The sequence below is a fragment of the Equus asinus genome, chromosome 7 (genome assembly GCF_041296235.1).
Source record: "Equus asinus isolate D_3611 breed Donkey chromosome 7, EquAss-T2T_v2, whole genome shotgun sequence".
NCBI lineage: Eukaryota > Metazoa > Chordata > Mammalia > Perissodactyla > Equidae > Equus > Equus asinus.
The window spans coordinates 102,511,588-102,535,292 of record NC_091796.1 but is presented as its reverse complement, the minus strand read 5'-3'; the positions used below and the strand labels follow the sequence as shown (position 1 = coordinate 102,535,292).

Here is a 23,705-nt window from a genome sequence, read left to right as displayed (position 1 = left end):
AGGAATGAAGGGTCTTTAATAGAGGTGAGGGGCATGACCAGACGCTCATTTTAAGTAGAGGGAAGTGCCTATGGAAGGGCAGGAGGTAGACAGCAGGAGCCAGAGGAGAAGCTGCTCCTGTGGTCCAGCCAAGATGGTAAGATCCAAACCAAAGCAGTGATGGGGCAATGAGGAAGGAGCAGACTTGAGGATGTTCACAAAATACAGTCACAGGACTTAGATCTGGGGTGAGGGAGACATGAAGACACACTCGGGGGTTTCCACCTAGGGTACCTGGATGGTCGGGGATGTCCCTGTCTGAGGGAGGAAGCAGGAGGAGTACAATAAACAGAGACGGTTCTGTGGGAGTCCACTCACATCTCAGCCACCTTCTCAACTGCCTTTGAGGGATGGTTGTGCCACTTGTGTGCATTAAACGCAGTGCAAAGAGATGAAATGACTTGACCAAACCATAACTGTCAGACATTCCTGGAACATCCACTGAGGGGTCACAGCCTGTGCTAGGGGTCAGGGGAGGGGACATGCTGAAGAAATGAGGGGCATGGTACCAACCCTCAGGGGCCAGTCCTCCAATGAGCGAGGTCAAATGTGAGCCCTGCAGGCATCTAGAGAACTCCGTGAGGAGGCACGATGGAGAAGAGCAGGACGTATAAGCACAGCGGCTCCCAGCTTTTTCAGACATGAGGGTCCCAGGGGTGTTTTCCACAAGCCCCACCATTAGACCTTATTCTTCAGGGCAGCCCTGTGACCCTGTGTGGATCCAACGCTACACAAACGCATCTGAGCGCAGCCAGCTGGGTGAGATTCTTTGCCAATATTTCCTCTTCCGTCACATAGGACTAAGAACACCCAGCTCATTGAGCTGCTATGGGGTGGGCAGGAGTACGCCTTACGTAGGATCTGGCCCTACTGCAGCCACACAGCAGGCACTGTTATCTCACCCATTCTTCAGACAATCGCTGCATGTCTGCTGTGTGCCGAGCACTGTTCTAAGTCCCGGGGATTCCGCAGGGCACCAGAGAGAAGATGCCCTCCCCTGGGAAGCCTGCCTTCTGGCGGGGGAGAGAGGCAGATAATACCATGCAATTCCAACCCAGAACCAAGAAGACCGGTCACTAGGAAAATGGATGGCGCTGTAGACTTAGATGGAGAACTCATCAGAGGAGAATCATTTGGAGAGGAGGACTGGGGAGTAAAGGGAATGCTGACTTCATTTCTAGACCCTAATGAGGCCAGCAGGAGGAGGTGTCCAAGGGTGTATTAGCCAGGGTTCTCCAGAGACCCGGCACCAACAGGATGTGTATGTGTGCACGCGTGTGTGTACGGAGACTTATTATAAGGAACTGGCTCAGGTGACTATGGTGGCTGGCAAGTCCCAAAATCTGTGGGGTGAGTGGGCCAGCTGGAGACCCAGGAGAGCCCGTAGTGTAAGTTCCAGTCTGAAAGCCGGCAGGCTCAAGACCCAAGAAGAGCCCAGGTTTCAGTTTGAGCCTGAAGGCAAGAAAAAAACAATGTCTCAGCTCAAGCAATGAGGCAGGAGGCATTCCCTTCTACTCAGTCTTTCTGTTCTTCAACTGATTGGATGAGGCCCACCCACACTAGGGAGGGCCAACTGCTTTACTCAGTCTGCTAATTCAAATGTTAATCTCATCCAGAACCACCCTCAAAGACACACCCAGAGTCATGTTTGACCAAATATCTGGGCACCCCTGACCCAGTTAAGTTGACACATAAAATTAACCATCACAACTGGGCACTTAGATAGTCGCATCCAGAATTTATGAACTAGCTCCTCAATTCAGTTCTCAATGAGAGATCGTCAGCACAGGTGGTAATGAAGCACAGGAATCAAGGAGATCTCGCAGGGAGAGCAGGGTGGTAGAAAGGTCAGAAAAGCAGGGGTGAAGCCTTGAAGACACAACATTTAATGATAAGCAGGGGAAGTGGGACGGTAGAGGTGATTGAGGAGGACCAGGCACAATTCTTACCAATAGAGGTAAGAGCCACATATCAGTGAGTGTGTTTGTACTCAGGTACAGCTGGTGCCATCAAGAATGATTTTTTTAATGCTGTTGGGTTGAGAGAAGAGAAAAATGATACACATAAGCAATTAGAGGCAGGCACATCTGTGTTTAGGTGGAATAGATGAGACTTGGAGAGAATTTTGAAAAAAAAAAAGTAGCATTAAGTCTAGAGAAATAAAAAGTACCTCTCTGGACAAGGAAATTAACTTATTGTATTTCAATTTCTGGTAGTGAGTGAGAAAAAAATAGATATAAGATGAAAATAGAGAAAGTGTGGGCTCAAGTAATGGAAATATGCAGGGACATTGTGGCTTCAGGCATAGCTGAATCCAGGAGCTGGAAAATGGCCTCATGCCTTAGTCTCTCTCTCTGACTTTTGGTTTCACTCTCCACATTTTGGCTTTGTCCTCAGGCAGGCCCTCCTCTTGTAGCAACCCCTGGAAAGTCCAAACTTATGTTCTCTCAATTCTGACAAATGTCCCCAAACTGAGTGTCACTGGTTTGATTAGTTGCATGACTGTGGCCTTGGAAATTTGCAGCTCTGATTAGCCAGGCCTACGTCATGTGACTAGCCATGAATGCCAGGACAGAGTCAGTTCCACCCAACTATGCAGACAGAGAGTTAGGGAGGGAAGAGCGTGTCCCTGTTTTGGTCATCAATTGCTACACAACAAACCACCACAAACAGTGGCCTAAAAAATCAACATTTGTTCTGCTCGCACTTGGGGCCTGGCTGGTTGGGACGGCTCGTCTCTGTCCCATGAGGCTCCAGCTGGGGTGGCCCAACTGGGACTGGAAGGCCCACTCCTAAGTTAGCAAGAACGTAGCGGAGCTGGGGCTGTGGGCCAGGGCCCTCTGCTCCTCTCCACACGAGCCTTTCCCGATCGTCTTTGGCTCCCTCATGGCTGGCGCCTGGGTTCCAAGAAGCAGGGAGGAAGCAGGAAGACTCCTTATGACCCAGCCTCACAGATTCCAGGACAGCACTTCCACTGGACTCCAGCGGTGGACCGAGTCCCTGAGGGCAGCCAGCGTCCGGGGCAGGAGAGCTACATTCCATCTGTCAACGGGAGTACCCAGGCCTTCGCAGCCTTTTTTGTTCTGTCCCAGTCCCCTGAAGTTATATTGCGGTACAGTTATCAGAAGGGGGAATGGATACTGGACAGGCAAAACATACCCTATTTGGGGTTTTCCCCAGGCTTCTCCATCCCCAGTGTCATTCCATCTTGTTACTGAGCCTCTCTGAGACTTCCTTTCCCCACTTGTCGCTCATGCCTAACAGCACAGAGCAGATTCATTGTGATCATGTACATCCAGCCCCACTCAGTAGCTGAGGTTTTCTTGCTGTCCCCTCCCATCAGCCTGGCCTGAAGGCAGCGAGAGCGTCATGACTTGCGCGGAGCCACGCTGCAGTCCAGGCAGAACCAAGAAGGCCGCGAGCGGACGCGGGGTGCTCGGTCTGCGGTGTGTTCTGCAGTGTAACAGGACATGAATTAGCTGCTTTATGAGAAACTCAATTTCCTATTACGGGGCAAACAGCCACTGCTCTATTCTAACTAACTAGACTGATTCAATTAACGGTGCTAAATACAGTTCCTACTTGAAAATAACTTCAGTTTACTGCTTCCACAAACCTCATTACATTTGATTAAACAAAATACATAGTAATAGACAAAAGATGTTGCAAACTTTGGCCATGGCCCATTGACTAGGGGGCCTGCAGCGCTCGGCAGGGAGGTGGAGTGACAGCAGTGGGCCTTGAAGTCAGACCCAGTGAGGTGGGGAGCTCAGCTCTGCCTGCTAGCAGGTCTGGGACCCTGAGCTTACACTCCTGGATCTCAGTTAAGGAGAGAGGGAGAGCATCCACTTCCAAGAGTCGTCATGAGGAGAAAAGAAGAGAAACACATTGTCATGGGTTGAACTGTGTGCCCCCTCTCCATTCCTGTGCTGCAGCCCTACCCCACAGTGTGACTGTATTTGGAGATGGGGTCTATACGGAGTTGATAAAGGTCAAATGAGGTCATAAGGGTGGGGCCTTAATCCAATAGGGCTGGTGGCCTTATAAAAAGAGGAAGAGACACCTGAGACTGGCCCTCTCTCTCTCTCTCTCTCCAGGCACACAAAGGAAAGGCCTTGTAAGGACAGGATGAGAAGGTGCTATCTACAAGCCAGCAATTTACCGGCACCTTTCACGGACTTCTAGTCTCCAGGACTGGGAGAAAATAAATGCCCATTGCTTAAATGCCACCCAGCCTGTGGTGTTTATTACGGCAGCCTGGGCTGAATGAGACACACATCGAGGGCATGGGACAGTTCACAGCACAGAACAAGAGCTCGAGAAACTCTTTAGGAGCTGCTGCTTTATCTTCTAAGTCCCCTCTTGGTGGCATATCTAGAACTAGGATATGTCTAGAATACCTTCTCCATAAGAGACGAGTATTAAAGAAAAGAAAAAGAACGCCATCACTATCACCACCAACGACAAAAAAACCAACGTGAACATTTTCATTGGCGTCTAGATGGGAAGCTTGTTGAGGTCAGGGACTGTTATATTCCATTTTGTTGTCTCCCTTTGCACAGCACAGAGCCCAGCACATGCTTAGCCAACATGTGTTAATGAATGACTAACCGTTGAAGGAAGGTGCCCATCAGAATTCTACTGGGCAAGCAGGAAACCACAGCTTCCTGTTGGCTGGATTCAATTCTACTCAATTAAACAAATACTTCTCAAAGGTTTCTTGCTCTCCAAGAGCTCAGGATAAATAAAAAGTCTCTGTCTTCAAGCAGAGAAAGATGAAAACCAGCCATTTATCAGAAAACCAGACGTGGGGTGATACAGGGGGCTTTTCTGGTGCTCCAAGAACCCAGACGAGGGAATCGTCAAGGTCTCCTTAAAAAGAATAGAAAAACCAAGTTTAAGGTCATTCTGATTTCAGCCTAAAAAATTGGGTCACTGAAATCAACTAGCATTTACGAAAATGCCCCATAAATGCTGGCGATCAACACAATTCTGCAATTAGTTAACAAGGGCTGGGCCCACTGCAAATGAAAAAGAAACAGATCCACAGATCTTGCCCTGATTTTGTCTTCTTAAGAAATAACTGTAGAGAAAAAGTTCCCGAGGGAGACGTAGCAGGTGGGAATCCACTGCCAACCCAGGTGGTCAACGTACAAACGCGCAGAGAACACAGCACGCTCTGCCCAGGTCTGGGAAAGAGGCCCAGGGCATCCCACTGGTCCACTGTTCCCATTCCATGTAAAGGCCCACACGCTGATGCAAAACCAAGCGGAAGAGGGAAACACAAGAAGGAATCATGGGCAGTGGGGCATTTACTCACTTCCCCAGTACTTAAGGCCCACGGTAGCCTTGGAGTTGATGAATAGAACCGAGTCAACCTGCAAAAAGAATCAGGGTCCTTATTTCCACACCTCCTCCAACAGGACACCTGTCTTTTACTACTTGCCTTCTATGGGTCACCTGCCACTCCTCCCATGAGTCTGACTTCAGCGTAGGAGCCTCCCAATCACCCCGTCCCCCACAGGTATGCTCCCAATTTATCTGCCTCCCTCATTACCCTCAACCACTCACTCCGCCACGTCCTGTTCTGTCCACTCCACAGCCTGAATCTCTCCTTTCTGTCTGGGCCAAACCTCATCCCTCACCCGCACGGCTACAGCAGGCTCTTACCTGGTCTCCAGGTGCCCTGCATGGACCCCTGCTTCAGTCTGTTAGGGCTGCCGTAACAAAGGACCAGACTGGGGCCCTTAAACAACAGAAACTTATCGTCCCACAGTTTGAGAGGCTAGAAGTCCCAGGGCAAGTTATGGGCAGGCTCGATTTCTTCTGAGGCCTCTGTCACTGGTTTGCCCGTGGCTGGCTTTTCCTCCCGGTGTCCCCACACACCTACCCCTGTCTGTGTCCTAATCTCTTCCTCTAAGGACGCCAGCCATATTGGATTAAGACCCATCCCGACTACTTCATTTTAATGTAATCGCCTCTTTAAAAATTTGACCTCCAAATGCAGTCACATTCTGAGATCCGGAGGGTCAGGACTTCAACACAGGAATTTGGGGAGGAGATAATTCAGCCAGTAATAACCCACCTCTAACTCATTTCATTTTAACCCTCTATGCAAAGATAGGTTTAAGAAGCCCCACTGACCAGGGCCCTCCCCAGACCAAATAGCTTCCCGGGGCCACGGAGGCTACAGGATGGAGTTGGAACATCAGGGCGTATGATGGATGCTGCCTCCGGCTTCCTCCTACCGCTTCCACCTCAAAATACCTACGCTCAGCTCTCCCATCCACTCCAAGCCATCTCTCTCCTGCCTGCCGTTATAGTTACTTATCTCATCTGACTACTTCCTGGGCACCTCTTCCAGGAAGTCTTCCTTTTACCACCCAATCCTTCCAGGCTGGCCAGGTGGACCATCACTGAACTCCCATAACTCTCTTTCTTCCTCACTCTCAAGGCCCAGGTTATGCTTATTAATCATATCCTACTGACCTGGCTGTTTTCTTCATTTGTCTTTAAACATGACCATGGCCAGCCACCACCGTGTTCTCACCACGTAGCAACAGTGTTGGGTATTCAGTAAACACCTGATGAATCAATGAAGAAATGAATGAATGCGTCTGCCTCCCATCGCAAGAGTTCCTCTTGAGGAAAGGGACCGTTCTTGTTCCTCTCTGTTCCCCAGTCCCTTTTTGGAACCTGGTGTAGAGCTCATCACGTGGCACGTGCTTTCCTGACCTTTAGGGGCTCAGTGGACTAGAAATGGATGGAACTCACTGTCAAGGGAAGCTGGAACACTAACGGGGTGACAATACCCCTGCTATGCATTCGATCCCATTTATGTCTGCTAGGTTTCTGCTGTTTAATTCATTTTGAATTGCTTTTCATCATTTCCTTCACTTAGCTAAATATGGAATTAGCCACAATTGTTTTAAAAATGAACCTTCATCTTCAAGGAAAGCAGATGCTTTAGTGGAAAGAGCATTGGTTTGGAGCCAAGACAGTTTGGGTCCTGCTCCAGAAACCCCACTTACCAGCTATGGAACCTTGAACACATCCCTCAACACTCCCATCTTCTATTTGTGATCTGGAAAACAGAAAGCTTGCAAATTACTCTCCATTTTGCTGTGAGCATCAGATGGAAGCATGCAAATGAAGAGTCCAGCACATAGTAGGAGCTTAAAAGATGTTAACTCCCTTTCTCTTTCCCTATGGCCACATTCCACCCTTGCTTCAACAGATTTCAAGGGGTTTTTCAGTACAGAATATTTATTAAAAAACATTCTTGTGGATTTATAAAGAAGGACATGACACACTGTTCATCGGGAAAATTGGAACTTGTGTAGAATTGATTGCCATTTTCAACTAAAAATTACTCAGGAAGTTCAGGTGGTAGAAGTTCCCAAAAAAGATTCTGGCTGTCAGTGACAACTGGCAGCATGTTTGTGCCACTTTCATATTTCTGATGAAAATTTCCCAATCTCGCCGCTTAGAATAAAAATATTAGCACCTGTCCACGTGGAAGTATGGACTGACAGAAACAGACCTCCTTCCATATCTGATTGCGTCACTTGTGTATAGATATTCTCTCCATTTTCCAAAATATTTATCGCTACCCTGTACACAATCAAAACCGACTCATTCTCATGCTGAATCGCAGCAGAAGGCATTCTCCTCGCCCGTTCCTGGACCAAGGCACATGAGAGCTCCGTTATGAGGAGCACAGCAAGAGACAAACTGGCTTCTGTTAAAATTCACACATAATCAAAACAAATTGAATATCCCCCCTTATTTCCATAGGGAGCAGCGCTATAATGATTAATGCTTGACAATGATATTTAATTAAAGCTTATTTACTTTATAAATACTTTCCGAGTATTTTTCCTGTGGTATACCAAGCATGAACATTCCAAGATAATCTAACATATCACAGATGAAGACAAGGGTTATAATCACAAGAAGAAACTTCACATCGACATCAGGCACAGCCTGGAAACATTTTTTACAATAAAGAATATTCGCAGTGCACAAATTTGAAAACAATTTGATTCTCAAGGTCTAGAGTGTTGTCTCTCTCTTTCTCTCTCTCTCTCAAAACATACATCACATACACAACAACATATCCTCCCCAGTGTGTGTCTACAATTTTGTTTCACCTATTTTTGTCGTAAAAGCCTTCACCTCTTGCAACCCAGCCTCAGGCTTCTGACATAATTAACCCTGAAGTTTTTAGCTTCAATATGTTTCTGCCTAGGACTCTAGACGGAATCAGCACATATCGATCCGTCTCAAGTTTCAGACCAGAATTCTCAGCATTGTTTTCAAGTATTGGAATAAGAAGATGAAAGTCACATTATAAAATTCAATTCTGGAAATTTATCTTAGGTCTTTAATATTTTCCCCCCAAATTCCAGTAGATTGGGTGTAATCTCATAGTACCAATTAATTTTCTTTCATATAATTGAAATGATTATCCTTTGCAATAGGACAAAACTTGATTTTATTTGTGCAATTTCTGTGAAAGACACGACAAACCATTCATTCATTTTAAAAAGAAGTTAGAAGCCAGACTTTGGAAAACACTCATTTTGGCATTTTTCTAATGAGGCACTAAGGTCAAGTAGTTATAGAAATGACTAGTATAATGAAATAGAGAGTAATCATTCATTCTGGATCACTACAGAGAGCATAAAGTTCTTTGCACTCTGCTTCTAGACCCATAAACAGCTGGATTCTTGTCCTTTGAAATGAAACGGAATTTACGTGCTTGCCTGATTTGGAGAGAAACCCCATGTCCCCAACAGGGAAGCCAATGCTCAGATCCCCAAGGGTGCTGCTCAGCTGACCCACAGGAAATGCCAGCTGCATGTGGTCCTGCAGCATGCCAGGCACCATGCAAATGATTTCACAGGCATTCTTGCCAATACAAGAAGTTCCCACTTTCCCCCAAGGAATTTCCAAAGTTCCCCATTCCTGATGAACTGACCCAATTCAAAACTCACATCATGTGGATAATTCTGATAAAAGATGGCAGATCTGTCCTCTTTCCAGATTAAGAAGGGGGCGTGATGCAGCCATGGCGTCTGTACAGTGTACAGTTCTCTTGACGGGACGAATTCGGAATCTTCTACTACTTTACATTTCAAACTACATATTTTTTTCTCATTGACATGATCTCAAATCAAGACATAGTGAACTTTATTCACATTTTATATAAAACTATCTAAATTTACATAATTCAAATTGGCACACCAGTCTTTGACCCACTGCATTATCAGTCACATTTTACAGTGAAGAGAGTATTAAATGAGTTGTCTTCTCCTTAAGAGAAAATTAAAGATAGTTGACTACATAAACCCATGGCCAAATCGGGGATTCTGTTCCATGTGATGGAGGTAAAATCAGATAAGCTTTAGGTTTGTCAACACATGGGGTCAAAGACATACAGAGGATACTGTCAACTGTCCTTTTTGAACCTCATGTGACCCACAAGAGGAGTTCTTTCTACAGTTATCAATGACACTTGGCTTTCAAATCTAGAAGGTATCTGGAAATAAGTTGAATTTACTTGACTTGGTTTTCAATTCATAAAAAATATATCACTCTCTGTTCTACATGAGTTAATATTCCAAATGGGGAACATTGCTTTTATTTCTAATCATAACGACAAAAGTGTATTTAATAACAAGGTGTTCTGTTGCTTTCTAACTATTCATTCCACATGTGTACATAAATGTTAAATGAGTTGGAGAGGCATTAAAGCCAATTTTAATGCTTTTAAAACCAAAGGTGACATCCATTTAGGCTGGCTTACTAACAAATTCAGATTTTTTTTCGTTCGAGGAAAAATGTATAATTGCTAAGTTTATGCAATTTAACAAGGTATTTTTAGCCTCAGAATAATAAATCCCTTTAAAATCGATGGTCTTTGTACTTGTTACAGAGTTAATAATATAAGGTAAGTGACAAATAAGTGCAGTTAATAAATACTGTATTGATAAGTTGAGCCCAAGAGTTATCCCAACAGAGAAACTGTGAAGGAGAAGAATGGTGAGGAAGTTAAAATATAAACAAATATAGAATGCCACTTTGCAGGATTAAGTGCACTGTCTAAAAGAAAAATTTAAGGAAATAATTTAAATAAATGGTATAATAAGATCCTTTTAAGAGACAGCTGTTCGGATCCATATTTAGATTCATGTTCTTTCATCCATTCTATGAATAACAACCAGCCTTTGTTATTTCCTTACGTGAAACCATTTTTAAAATAAATTTCAAGTGTTATAAATCACTCAGAATGTACGGACCCCTAATTCACACAGTATTATTGCCACTAAGGAAATCATCATTCTTTTCCCCTTTGGATCTCTGTCTTTTCCTCCCAGTGTACTTCTTTATCGCAGGAGCCTGGAGAGTTAAAGGTGTTTTTAAATTTCATGATTGGGAACCTATCTTTTCAAACCAAAACGTTTTAACATTTTTTAAAAGGGGAGAAATTTAACACCCTTGGTAAATATTCTTCACAAAGCCTGTAACAAGTCAGTGGATAGACATGTAAACATCTATATATTTCAAATGCCTATTTATATGAATTTATGAAGCCTCAAAGGACATTCATTTTGCAAAAAGCAATTTTGCAAGCTATTAGTCCATAATACAGACTAGCCTTTTTGGTATATTTTTTAAAAAAAGAGAAAAAGTGTTAAACAGCCCAAGTATCAAGACTTAAAGTGTGTTGTCAACAACGCACAGTGATTCCTTCGCACACGATGCCTTGCTCATGCATTCGATGACGTTTCCATAACGCAGGAATGGCACATCACACGCAAACGTGCACTATTGTACAAGCACATTACAACGTGTAGGCTCTATTATGCACGTAGCAAATATGCCCAAAGAATAATACACAACACAAGCAAACACATTCCTTCTGTCAAATCAATAACACAAAGTCCATCCAGTCATTCATAGATCAGAGCCGTACTGGCACAAGTTGTGACTACACAGTAGAAATAATGTGGTGTGCTCATACCCAATTTAACCAGTCCACTGACATATTAGTAAGACCTGCGTGCCAGTGAATCTTGGCGTAATAATTCACACGTTTAAGTATGGAGAAGAGGAGTGACGGAGGAGAGAGGCCAACTGTTCTGGTTTTCCTGGGACGTAGGAAGTTCCCAGTCATGGGACTTTCAGTACCAAAGCTGGGACTGTCCCAGGCAAGCTGGGACAAGTTAGTAGCTCTAGAAGGAAGAAAGTTGGGAATTCATTCTGGTTGGGGCAATGGACACAGAGGAGATGAACCGGAAAAAATAATAATAACCTTGAAAACAAAACAAACTTGAGGAAAGAATGATTTGAATTTGTCGTATAGCACAAGGGTTATCTAAATTGAAGGACATTTACCTTTAACAGAGGCTTTCAGTCTCAAAAATCTGAAAACTCCTCAGAACCCAAGTGGAATGGCAACTTCAAGTGATCCACAATTTTCAATACCACTTCGTGTAAAAATGGGTTATTTAACTTTACTCTCTAAAAAGAATGGATTTGGTTAACCCAATAGATTTTAATAGCAATTCTGAGCGTTTGAGGTGAACAGTGAAAAAAATTTTCCCTTGGCTAATACAGATTTAAAAATGCTGAAAATAGCAATTTTATAAAATTCTGAATTGAAAAAGAGTCAATCACTTTCACAAAAGACTACAATAAAACTTTTAAAAATTAGACCAAATTTCTGCCTTGAATCAGTGAATGATTAAGAAAAAGGTGCCAATGAAATCTGATGAAACTGATCCAGAAGCAGGCTTTGAAATGTTACCCCCATAAAAAGAGCCCATAAAATTAATCTACCTGGACGCTTTCCATGTTAAATCAGCACAGAAATAACTTTTAAGCACTTAGGACATTAGTTGGAAAAAGCATAGTCTCTAGTTATCCATACACACGGACTCACGATGCTGAGAACTGGATCTGTCCTGCCCAACACACAGAAAACAGACAAGAACAGAACAATGGATAGTTTTCAGAAACACCTGGGATTTGTGTTCATCGGAAACACGAGTAGCCTTAGGAATCCACAAGAAGAGAGGAAAAAAGTTGAAAATCTCACAAATCATTTCAGGTCACCAGTATTCACATGTCCCTTCCACCACCAAAAACAAATGACATCAATTTGGTCTTTCTATAGCACTTATTTAAAACATGGCACATGCCACTCAAGTCTGTATATAATAATTCCACCCTATTGGTACGGGGACCTGTACCCTCCAAGATGGAAGCTTGGAGAGGGGGCTGGTGGCTTGCCTGAATGGAACTAGAAATGCCCAGGGGAGCATGATTGCTGGTCCACCGATGTGGCTGTCCCAGAATGACTGCCTCGGAGGTGAACTTCCACCTTGCAATTGGTGGGAGTCCTCCTGGAGTGAAGGAACCCTTTCCCTTTGAGGAGGAAATATGACAGAGAAAGAATCTGAGCTTACTTTTTTTTTTTTTTGAGGAAGATTAGCCCTGAGCTAACTGCTGCCAATCCTCCTCTTTTTGCTGAGGAAGACTGGCCCTGAGTTAACATCCATGCCCATCTTCCTCTACTTTATAGGTGGGACGCCTACCACAGCATGGCTTTTGCCACGTGGTGCCATGTCTGCACCCCAGATCCGAACCGGCAAACCCCGGGCTGCTGAGGAGCAGAATGTGCGAACTTAACCACTGCACCACCGGGCTGGCCCCATATCTGAGCTTTCACATCAGACAGATCCCAGTTGAAATCCTAGCTCTGTGACTGGCCACTCATATGTAATAGACCATTACTTAACCTCTCTGAGACTCAGTTTCCTCGCATGTAAAATAGGATCACCAGGTTCCTCAAAAAGTTAAACCTAGAATTACCATATGACCCAGAAACTCTACTCCTATATATATATAACCCAAAGAATTGCAAATGGACCCAAACAGATATTTGTACACGCATTTCACAGCAGCATTGTTCACAACAGCCAAAAGGAGGAAACAACCCATGTGTCCACTGACAGATGAATGAATAAACAAAATGTGGTGTATCCACACAATGGAATATTATTCGGCCATAAAAACGAATGAAGTTCTGACACAGGCAGCAACATGGATGAACCTTGAAAACATTATGCTAAGTGAAATAAGCCAGACACAAAAGGACACATAGTGCATGCTTCTACTTATATGACATATCTAGAATGGGCAAATTCCGAGACAGAAAGTAGACTAGAGGCTGCCAGAAGCAGGCGAGAAATAAGAGTGGGAAGTTATTGCTTAATGGAGTCAGAATTGCTGTTGGGCGTGAGGAAAAATTTTAGCAATAGGTCGTGAAGATGGTTGCACAAGATTGTGAATGTGATTAATGATGCTGAATTGAACACAAAAACGATTAAGAAGGCAAATTGTATGTTAAACATATATTATCACAACAAAAAAATTTAAAACAGGGGCTGGCCTCATGGCCGAGTGGTTAAGTTTGCGCGCTCTGCTTCGGTGGCCCAGGGTTTCGCTGGTTCGGATCCGGGGTGTGGACACGGCACCGCTCATCAGGCCATGCTGGGGCTGCATTCCACATGCCACAACTAGAAGCACCCACAACTAAAATATACAACTATGTACTGGGGGATTTGGGGAGAAAAAGCAGAAAGTAAAAAAAAAAAGAAAAGATTGGCAACAGTTGTTAGCTCAGGTGCAAATCTTTAAAAAAATTTTTTAAACAAATAACAGGACCATCCATTATAGCTATTACACAGGGTTGGAGAAGATTAACCTACAGAGTTCCTGTAAAAGAGAGTGGTAAAGAGATAACACTGGGCTAAGTAAGATTGTCCTTCCCCTCATGGCACAGGATCAGAGCTGCGCTGTGATGCTAGGAACCCACCTGGCCTCATTCCCACGTGCAGTCCTGAGCTCCTGAGGTCCAGAAGCTCCGAGCTCCTCCCTGTCTGCAGGGCTTGTGCTCCTACCAACTCAGGCAGTTTTCTTTCTCTGAGGGGAGAGGAAGCAGTGGGACGTCAGTTTCTGACAAAGGCAATTAACAAGTTGTACGTGCAGGAACTTACTTTTTTCCCTAATCATGAGCTTTACAATTTACTGCATCTAGAAAGAAACTGAATTTAAAATGCAATTATTGTGCAGTAATTAACTTTGTCCAAATGAGGCCCTTTCAGAACTCACTTTCTTTAGAGATACATTACTGAGCCCAGTGTTTTTTAGTTGTTTTTTTTTTTTATGTTTTTCAATAAAGTTTTTTTATGGTCAAATTGGTAGATTGAAAAAAAAGTCTGATTCGATATATCTGGGCTCGTTCCAAGAACTCTGTCACAGTGTTCAGAGTTTCAGCTTTCTACTTGTGGAGGAGGAAACAAAAAGTCTCATTTCTGTAAATCAAATGTGTTTGTTGCCACGTGAAACAGCCTCCCGGAATTCTGCCTCCAGCCAGCCAGCCCGAGACAATGGCAGCAACAATTAGATGTCGTCCTCGCCCTTCCTCCAGAGTTAACACGGTATTGCCTTAAAATGGCTGGAGCAGCTCAGTTAGGGTAGAGATCCCTCAGACCCCTGGCTGAAATGAAGAGGAGCCTCTGAAAACGGAGAAATGCAATGAAAGGAGCTGGGGCCTTCTCTTCACCTCTATAGCGTCGGTTGAGATTTCCTTCTTTTCTTTCTTTCTTTCTGTTTGCCCCACATACAGTCACCAGGAGGGCAAGACAGCACAGCATGTACGAGTTAACAGTCATGGGCCCGAACTCGCCGGGCATGACTGGACAGACAGCGCTGAAGGTCGAAACCTGGATGAAATGAAAGTGAAACACAGCCACGCAGACTTCTCCCCCTTCTCTAGGGTTCTTTCTGGGCGAACCTTTGAAACATGGCTTATTTTAAAAGGCCCTCTCAAGTATTTCTTAAATCTTCAAAACCTCCAAGTGTTGCTAAATAACACAAGATTTACAAATACGAGGCTCCATCATCGAAGACCACCCAGAGGGGAAATTCTGAATGTGTTGAAGACTCTGAATCCAGGGCTACATTTCACATTATTAACCCCATTCTACACACAGCAGAAAGTGAGTCCAAAGGGAGACTGTCACCCTTTCTCCTTATCCCGCTAAACCCCCAGCTCCGCAAAGCCGAGGTGTTACGGGATTCTGCAGAAATTACCAGCCACCTCCACGCGTTTTGCCAAGAGGAAGAAAGAAAAAGAAAGAAGAGAAAGAAGAGGAGAGAGCGAGAACCTCGGCAGATATACGTTGGCCCTGCCAAAGGCTCTCTGTTTAACTTGTAATCAAAACAACTCAAACCCGGTTACTGTTTGCATATCTGCCAAGTTTCTCAATTTCAGCAGTCGGCAGCAGGCCCTCGGTATGACAGGCTGTCTTTCAGATTCCAGCAGAAGCTGCCAAAGCCCCAGCTCAGAGGCAACTGGTAAATTAAATGCCAGCGAGCAAGGACATTCCTATACCTTTCCTCTGTGCACACAGAACAGCATCCTCAGCCCCACATCCCGGCAGAGGTGTTGAGGCCCCGAGATGCACGTGGATCAGTTCAGGCCCATGCCCACACGCCCCTCACCGGGTCATTACACTCCGGTACCTGCTGGGCATCAGTGAGTACACGGATGGAAATCAACTACCAAGTTTTCTTATTAAAAAGAAACTGGGGTTGGGGGTGGGGAGAACCACCCTGCCAATAGATGAAAAGAAGACTCTCAAATCAAATAGACTCAGAAAACCTCACTTTCAAGTGCCCAGCGATATCATGCAATCTATAGATAACGTGAGGTATTCAGATTCGCTGCAAAGTGTAATTGAAAATAAAATAGACATTAAATGCATACAGGCGCATCTTTAAATCTTGCATCCTAAAAGCTTCTTTGAAACTATAGATAAGGCTTCTCTTTTCCTAGGAAAGTGTAAGCTTTTAAAATCCAGTTGATCCTTCGCGGGGCCGGGATTGGCCAGCACAGGTTCAGCTACCCCCATGGTGATTGGGGCCGATTAGCATAGCAGATATTAATGAATAAGCATTGTTTTGACTACAACTTTGACTATAACCTGCTGATTTAATGACTCACACTAAGTTTAGGGAGTGCGGGCTGCAATCTTAATTACGCAAACAGGTCCGCACTCCTGATATTAATAACAGCTAGCATAAATATCAGGACTTGACAGAAACGCGTAATTAAGGCAGGAGAGACGCTCAAGTTGGTGGGCCCAAAGGACACTATAAATAGGAAGATGATCTCCTGATTTCACCACTTCGCCAAAATCTGCTTCTGCAGTAAACAATATGTTTTAAAAAAAAAAAATCTCTTAGAGGTGGGGCTGGGGTGCTGGTACTCAAAATGACAAGGCATTAAAATTTAGCTTAGTGTTTTCAGGTGATGGGAAAAAATGTCCTGGCGGGAGGAGACTCTGCAGGGCTGCTGCGACAGTGGGTTAATTTGCCTTCCTACCTGGACTGGCATGCAGGTGAGGGCTGCCAAAGAGAGGGGCCAGCGCTCCTGAGAGCCAGCCTGGGTTGTGTGTGTCATGAGTCCGTGCGTGATTACGTGGTTCCGGGGGATGTTCACAGTGTTGTGTCTTGCGCACGTTTGCAAGTACATCCACGTGTGTCTGCACCATGACTCAGGTGTGCACGCAAGGGAGAGGTTGTGCCACAGACCTCCCGCCCCCTCCGAGTCACCTCCTTAGTCCAGGGGGTGAGAAAGGCCCGTTGTGCTTGTCATCCCTTTCATTTGCCATTATTTGGCAGGTTCCACTGTGCAAGGCTACAGAACCGAGCTGAACCACTTTGATGCCGTCTCTGATGAGCATCGGGTGCCGCGTACCATCAGGGTAATTCTAGTCTGGAAGCTCAGAGACGCTTACTTTTCCAAGCTTGGGGGCTTCGTTCGAGAGGGACAATTTTTTTTAAGTGTAACTCACCAATCTGCAGGTTTTCTTTCCCTAAACTAGCAATGTTTCCAAAAGAAAATAGAATTCTAAATGGCCCCAAGTTTTCACAGCAAGGCCAATTACCTGGTGGACGTTTCTGGAGACACAGTCAGCATGGGAAAGCTGCTAAGAAATTCTAGTCGCCAAATTTTAATTAGGTAACAGGCAGATTCCTGTTAAGTTTCTGTTTTTTCAATCGGAGAAGCTATGAACGGGTCTGCTCGCTTTTGGGGGAACTCGTAATTGTGTGCGTGCATATGTGTGTGTGTGTGTTTGCAAACAGGAGGCCTTTCAGTCTGGCTTCCGGTTTTGGTATTCGGGCAGGCCCAGCCTCGACTTTGAGCAGGAATGTCCCAATGTCCCATCACCGCACTCCCCAGGTGCCCGGCGTTTTGGTCCCTCCTGCTGCCACAGCCCCCAGCCCACAAGCCCTCCCTACGAACCCAGTCCTTCCCAGCACCTTATTGGTATGCTAATGACCAGAGATGCCTCAATTTGCAATTCCTCCCTGGAAATAGTATTCAGATTTCTGTGTCCTGTAGTGGAAGGAGGATGCCGGGAGATTTTTTTTTTTTTCCTGCGCCTGGTCAGACAGGTAAAATAAACTTAGCTCTGTGTGACAGAAGACACACATCCCCTCCCTGAGGCCTTCTTTGGTCTGAACAGAAAAAGCAGGAGTGTGGGCAAGTTAAAATACTGATAGCGCCGTTTGCAGAAGATCAGGATGCCGGGCAAAGGCCAGGTTCCTTTCACAAACTGTTGTTCTCAGTTATTAATTTTCAGCCCTTTGTGCACACTCAAGGAGGTGCGGTCTCCACACCTTTCCTTACCACTTGGGAAGAGGTCCTCCTTTGCTTAAGATAACCCCCTTTCTTTGCATTTGAAAATCAAGGTAAAGTTTACTTCGGGAACAAATGATTAATGAAGTGTTTTCAATGTACCGCAGCTGTTCACTATAATAGAAGAATAATTTGATGTTTGGGGTCCTTAAGCCATTTGATGGCAACTGATTTTTTTTTTTTTTGGAGGGGGTTAGGGGGGAACGGGTGATTAAAGGGTTAATATTCAAATCAGAAATTTGCAAGGCCTGCATAATGGGAGCGCCACCCTCATAACAATAGGAATTTTTAACAATATCCAGCCTTGTTAGCAAGAGAGTTACATGCATTGAGGGCAATCAGTGCGTCTTGTCAGTTTCTTTTTATCTACCATCTCCAACCGCCGAGGAGCCGAAATGAAGCACTTTGGAATTATCAATTTCAGCCACATTTGCATAACAAAGCCCCCGAGGAAGAGGCATGATAAATGTGAAGGACCCCTCTTGGAAAAGGAACTGTCAACCGCGCCCCGAAAGATTCTCCGACCGAGCGCATTCTCCGGGACTGCAGTCAGCGAAAATAAAATGAAAGCATTAAAGAAAGTCATTCTCTCAGAGAGAAAAATCTCCCCCTCTGCACAGAGAGAACTGGATGAAATGACATTATGCATATGAAAATGTCCAGAAAGATGTTTGATTTATGTATGCATTAGATGCAAATTCCATTACGGGGCGCGCGCTGTTGTGTGATTCGGCGCTGAACACATCAGCGCCCTGATCAGATCTGATCTCATTAATTCCGACAAGGAGAGAGAGAGGGAATTGAGAAGAATTTATGGCCTGGACACTTGAAAGAAGTAAATTGTAATTCTGTTTAAAGCTGTAGCGAACCTTTTAAACACCTTTTATTATAGGAAAGAAGCGCTCACTTTTATAACACTGTAGGACTGACTTAATCTTGGACGGGGGGCTTCTGGTCCTCATTTAGGGGGGAAAAAATCTATGACCTTGTTTAGCTGAAAGAAAAAGGAAAGGAAAATGCCTGCCTTAGACCAAAATTCAGGGAAAACATCACAATAGCAGGATCAAAGGAGACATGATGCCTCTGTGAATAATTGGGTGAACGCTCGGTTTTAAGGATCCTGTGTTTTGTTTTGGTTTTTTAAGATTTTTTGAGTGGCTTAATATTTTCAAATGAAATACCAAACAGTGAATGAATATTTTTATGGAACTGGGCGGCAGATTTACATTTTAAAATGCCTTTAATTATGCTACAAATAAAGGTACTACCAAAAATAATCAGAGATGCTACGGAAAAGTGTCTTTTGAAACCTCCACTTACTAGAACTGCTTGGGAAACAATTTCAGACCAAAATTAATACTAGTGATGATAATAATAATAATAATAACCCAACTGGCAAAACAGTTTTAAGAGGAAATATATTTCTATAGAGAAAAATCCCAGATTGTTTGTTTCTATCACTAATGATTCTTGTCTTTCTTTTGCTCCGGAACAAGACTTTAATAAGTAGTTTCCTGCTTTCAGGAGCCATAATCACCCTTCATGGGTGAGATGTCCTGTATTTACTCGATAGCGAGTGTAAAGCTGGAAGTGTCTCAATATGTTATTGCATCGAGGAATCATGGTTCCTCCCCCGGCATCCACGACCCCCTGGGGTACAGCTTTGCCAGCAAGAGTTGCGTTTCCCTGCGCATCTTTCATCTTCGTGAGCTATGATTAACTGTCTTCCCAGGGCCAGAGGTGGGGGCAGAGACTGGATTTGGAAAACCTTAGTTACCGATCATGTTTGATTTGAGATGGAAATGAAGATAGCGAGGCGGCACTCTCCCCCAGCGCTGCCTCCAGCTTCCGGGGGTAATCCACTCGAGTCGAAGTCATTGTTGAGTTTAGCAACTGTTTATCCAAACTGATGCAGCAACTTACACGGGAACGCGGATAAACAGCGACTCGGAGGGCAAAGTGTTTCAGAATCAGGTGAACCTGTTTAAATGGCACATTTTGTCAAAGGCTAAGCCGCGTGTTGTTCCTCATTTCCACCCAAAACACAAAAGTATGTCCCGTGTGCTGTAGATATAATTATAGGTGGAATGCGCACCTTATTTACATTATGCATCTGTGTTCCTATCCTCCGCTGCCGCATGGTTTTAAGGACACGGGGAACGCGTGGCGTCTATTGGTTTGCCCACATTCCAACGTGTAACACCGGCAAATCAGGAAAATAATTGGGTTTTCCTTTGAGAAGAGAGAGGGGGAAAAAAATTCTTCTTCCTGTGATGTTTTAAAAATTCAAAATTTCCTCATTTATCTCCATGATAGCTCTAACCACACAGTTGAAAGGTATATTTAGGCTGCAAAGATTGTATTTTAGAATGTGGAATTTCAAGTCCTCTCACTTAGGGGGCTTGAAAGAATGTGCACATTTTGAATAGGATTGTCTGCAAGTAAGGGGGAAAAAAACATACCTTGGCATTATACGAGTGAGATTTTTTCCCCAAAGCGTTTTAATGTGTCTGGGTATGTGTGAAGGCATGCATTGAAAAACGAATCCAGTTTGCTTGCTCGCCTTCAATTAAATCATCCCTCACATATACACGGAAGGGAATGTATGCATTTCACAAATGATAAGGGAGGGGGTGGCTTTCTTATATTGTCCCACAGTCGGCCAGACCCTTACACATCAAACACACATGCATACTCACACACACACAGAATGAATGGGTACGGCTTGGTGATTAAGGTCATGCTGTTTGTTCATTTCTGCCCTGGCTAATGTGATTGAATTGGAACAATACCTTTGAACTCCCTGGCTCTGATCTGCATACTAATTGACCCCACGTCCTTGACAATGACCTTTACCAACCATCCACCCATTCTCGGCCCTGCTCAAAAGTTGCTATCAAAATCCAGCAAAGACCAAAAAAAAAAAGTCTCTTTATAAAGAGCTCCTTTGAGCAGTTGCTACTCCCTAGCTCCCCCTGCAAGATGCTTTAAGAAATAAAAAGTATTTGTCCAAGACTGAAAACAGATTCAGCTAGAAATGCTCGAGCTTCTGATCCAATAACCTCAAGGCCAAGGAGGAGGGAATCCGATTTTCAGAACGTACCCCTGTGCTTGTCACATTTTATCCTAAAATAAAAATCTGTGATAATGGCTTCCCTGCCAGGTGTTGCCCCAAATCGTCCCTGAGATATCAGAAACCGGCACATCAATTTCATTCTTCTAATATTGGTAGACAGAACCAGGTTCTGTCTTTATTTAAAATTGAGGTATTTTGTTCATCGTGAATTTCTGGGAGTTAACTTTTTTTAAAATTGCATTAAATGCTTATTTCTCTTGATTACTCAATTTGGGGTGCTTCCTTAAATTTTTGAAATTTCTACATAGTTACCTAAGCATTTAAATGGGCATGACAATAACTCAAAACTATGGTATTCTATGAGTACCCTCGCATATCTCGTTAAAATGAAGTGCTCGCATGGACACAGACACACAAACATACATGCAAAGATATTAATGCCAAAGAGCTAGGCTGTGAGCGTCTTTTAAAATTGTGCTGTGCGATAATGAATTAACCAGTAGCTAGAAGACACCAGTTTCCAATAATAAGCCGAAGTTATATTCTTGGTGTGGCCTTGAAAAGAAAAAGACATCTCTTCAGAGGAGAGAATTTATCAAAGGAATGTATTAAAAGCAACGCTAATATCAGCCCTAAAGCAAACACTTGAACAAAATAAAAACACAACACCTTTTCCGAGATATTAAATCATGGGTTATAGCGGACTGCAGGATTTCCTTGATATTTGCCTGGGGGGGTAAATGAGAAGAGGCCACCACATTTGGCCCCGAACGGAACGCATCGTAGTGCTGGAATAAGTAACCACCTGACACCAACGAGACCCCTTCAGCCACGCTCACTCACGCCAGCTCTGCCGGGGCCCACCTTTGCCGACAGCACAAGAACGCAGGCGCAAAACAAAAGGGCCACCTGTTTTCTGTTACAGCCACACCACAGCCTGGCATCCGAAGCTTGTCTTCCCATGACTTAGAGGCCAGACACTGGTCCTTTTCAGCCCAGGGCAGCCACAGTCTCGACACTTTGGGCGGCTCACATCCACAGGCAGACTCAGCTTCCACATTTTCCCATTTCAGTAAGTAGACACTTCTCTAAGAACACGTTGTTCTAAAAAAGAAAGGAGGAAGGAAAAAAACCTGTCTGTAATTTGTCGTGAATTTCAATACTGAAAACTTTTGATTTTTTTTTTTGCAAAAAAAAAAAATTGGCATAGCTCCAAGTTTTAAGAATGTGGTTAACGCAGAGAATAACAGAAAGATAAAGATGTGTGTGTGTGGAGGAAAAGCTCACAACATACGGGTTCATATCGGCCTGGCTGGGTTTTAAGCCCCAAATAAAGGTTCCTAATGACATGGGTAAGAAAGAGCATTTTGTATTTATGTGTCGTGGAATGTTCTGACAGGTTCCATGGCGTTTCTCAGAGCTGACATGTCACAAAAGTGACTCTCGGCGTCCCAGAGTTGCGCACACATAGCAGGAAGCTGGTCTACACTCTCGAACTCCCTGCACATAAAAGGTTTTGGAGAGGAAATAAAGAATCATTTTGCGATTGGAAACTATGAGGGGATTTTTTTTTTCTCCTTTAAAATACACAGAATACTTACCAAACGGGAGCAGAACTTTTTTTTGAAATGTGCAACTGTGTGAAACTTGTCTGGTTTCAGATTTACACAGAAATTTGGAACCATCTTGTTTTCACCCAAACAAATTCAAACTGCAGAACCTCTTAACTAAGCTGGGAGCATATTTGTACCAAGAAACTGGTGTTCCTAATTCATTAACCTACAAGCATTTGGTACCAGTTGAGCTGACGAAATGTGCATAACCCAGTGACTTGTTTTTGTCGTTGTTCCCTTTTGTGAAAGGCTGACTCTCAACCCGCGCTGTCCCAGGCATGAGGTGGGAGAGATTAGAAAGCTGGGGTGAGATCAACATGATTCTCTATTCTCTGCTCTTAAGGAACAATTTTGAATTTTTGAGGCGCTTGGTACATAGTTGGTTCTGAATAAATGTTTATCAAATAAGTAAATAAATCAAATGAGAACACTTCAAGTTGTGACGCAAGATACTGTATAATTAAAATGCCAAATGGAACGATCCGGATCATTCCACCAGGAGTTGGCGGTCAGAGGAAGCTGGGTCTCCTCTCTTATTAGCACAGCATCAGATCATTTCAAAGCGGTTTTGCATCAATTATCACATCTGACCCTCTGCATGGTCCTGTGACAGCAGGAAACACACAAAAATGTCCGCATCCTCATGGGTCCTCTGTTCTGGTTGGGGGGAGGTTATGTGCACCGTGCCACATAAGGATACATGCTCTGGAGAAAAATATATTATGAAGGGCCCGTGGAATCCTACAGAGTTCCAGAGTAGAGTTTTAGAAATCCATGTACAGTGTAAAGAAAGCTCTCATACAATAGGTGACATTTTAGCAAGGACAAAAAGAAGCAAGAGGAGAAGCCACATGTCCCTTTAGAGGACAAGAAACCCAAGTAGAAGGAAGAACAAATTCAAAGGCCTAGAGGGCAGAGCCGCTCGGCAGACTCAGGAAGAACAGGGGGCTGCATTTGGAGCGGAGCGATCACGTAAGAGGTGGGCAGGGATAGGGGAAGATGGAAGGCCCGCAGAAAGGATAAGAAAGCTGGAGGAGGGCTCCGAGCACGGAGTGTCATGATCTGAGGGCAATGAGGAAGCCCCTTCTCCAGGCATTTGGGAAGCTTAAATGCCAAAGTGCGGGCAAAGGCCTCGGCTCGGGGGTGCGCACGGACAACCCCAATTTTAAACTCACACCTGGACATATCTGGCACA

The 23,705-nt window shown here is 44.2% G+C and overlaps 1 long non-coding RNA gene across 8 annotated transcripts in view; it reads right to left on the bottom strand.

Moving 5' to 3' along the window:
- Positions 1-22,036, bottom strand: part of LOC123286896 (uncharacterized) — a 98,305-nt gene extending 76,269 nt beyond the window's left edge. For 4 of the 8 annotated variants that reach the window (XR_011504774.1, XR_011504775.1, XR_006529710.2 and 1 more), the window contains exons 1-2: positions 21,762-22,036; positions 13,928-14,034 (exon numbers count right to left, since the gene is read on the bottom strand). This is a non-coding gene — a long non-coding RNA (uncharacterized lncRNA). Of the gene's footprint in view, positions 1-6,528; positions 6,624-13,927; positions 14,035-21,761 lie in introns of all 8 variants that reach the window. The other 4 variants (XR_011504780.1, XR_011504776.1, XR_011504779.1 and 1 more) reach the window with 3 other exon arrangements.
- Positions 22,037-23,705: the final 1,669 nt, after the last annotated feature.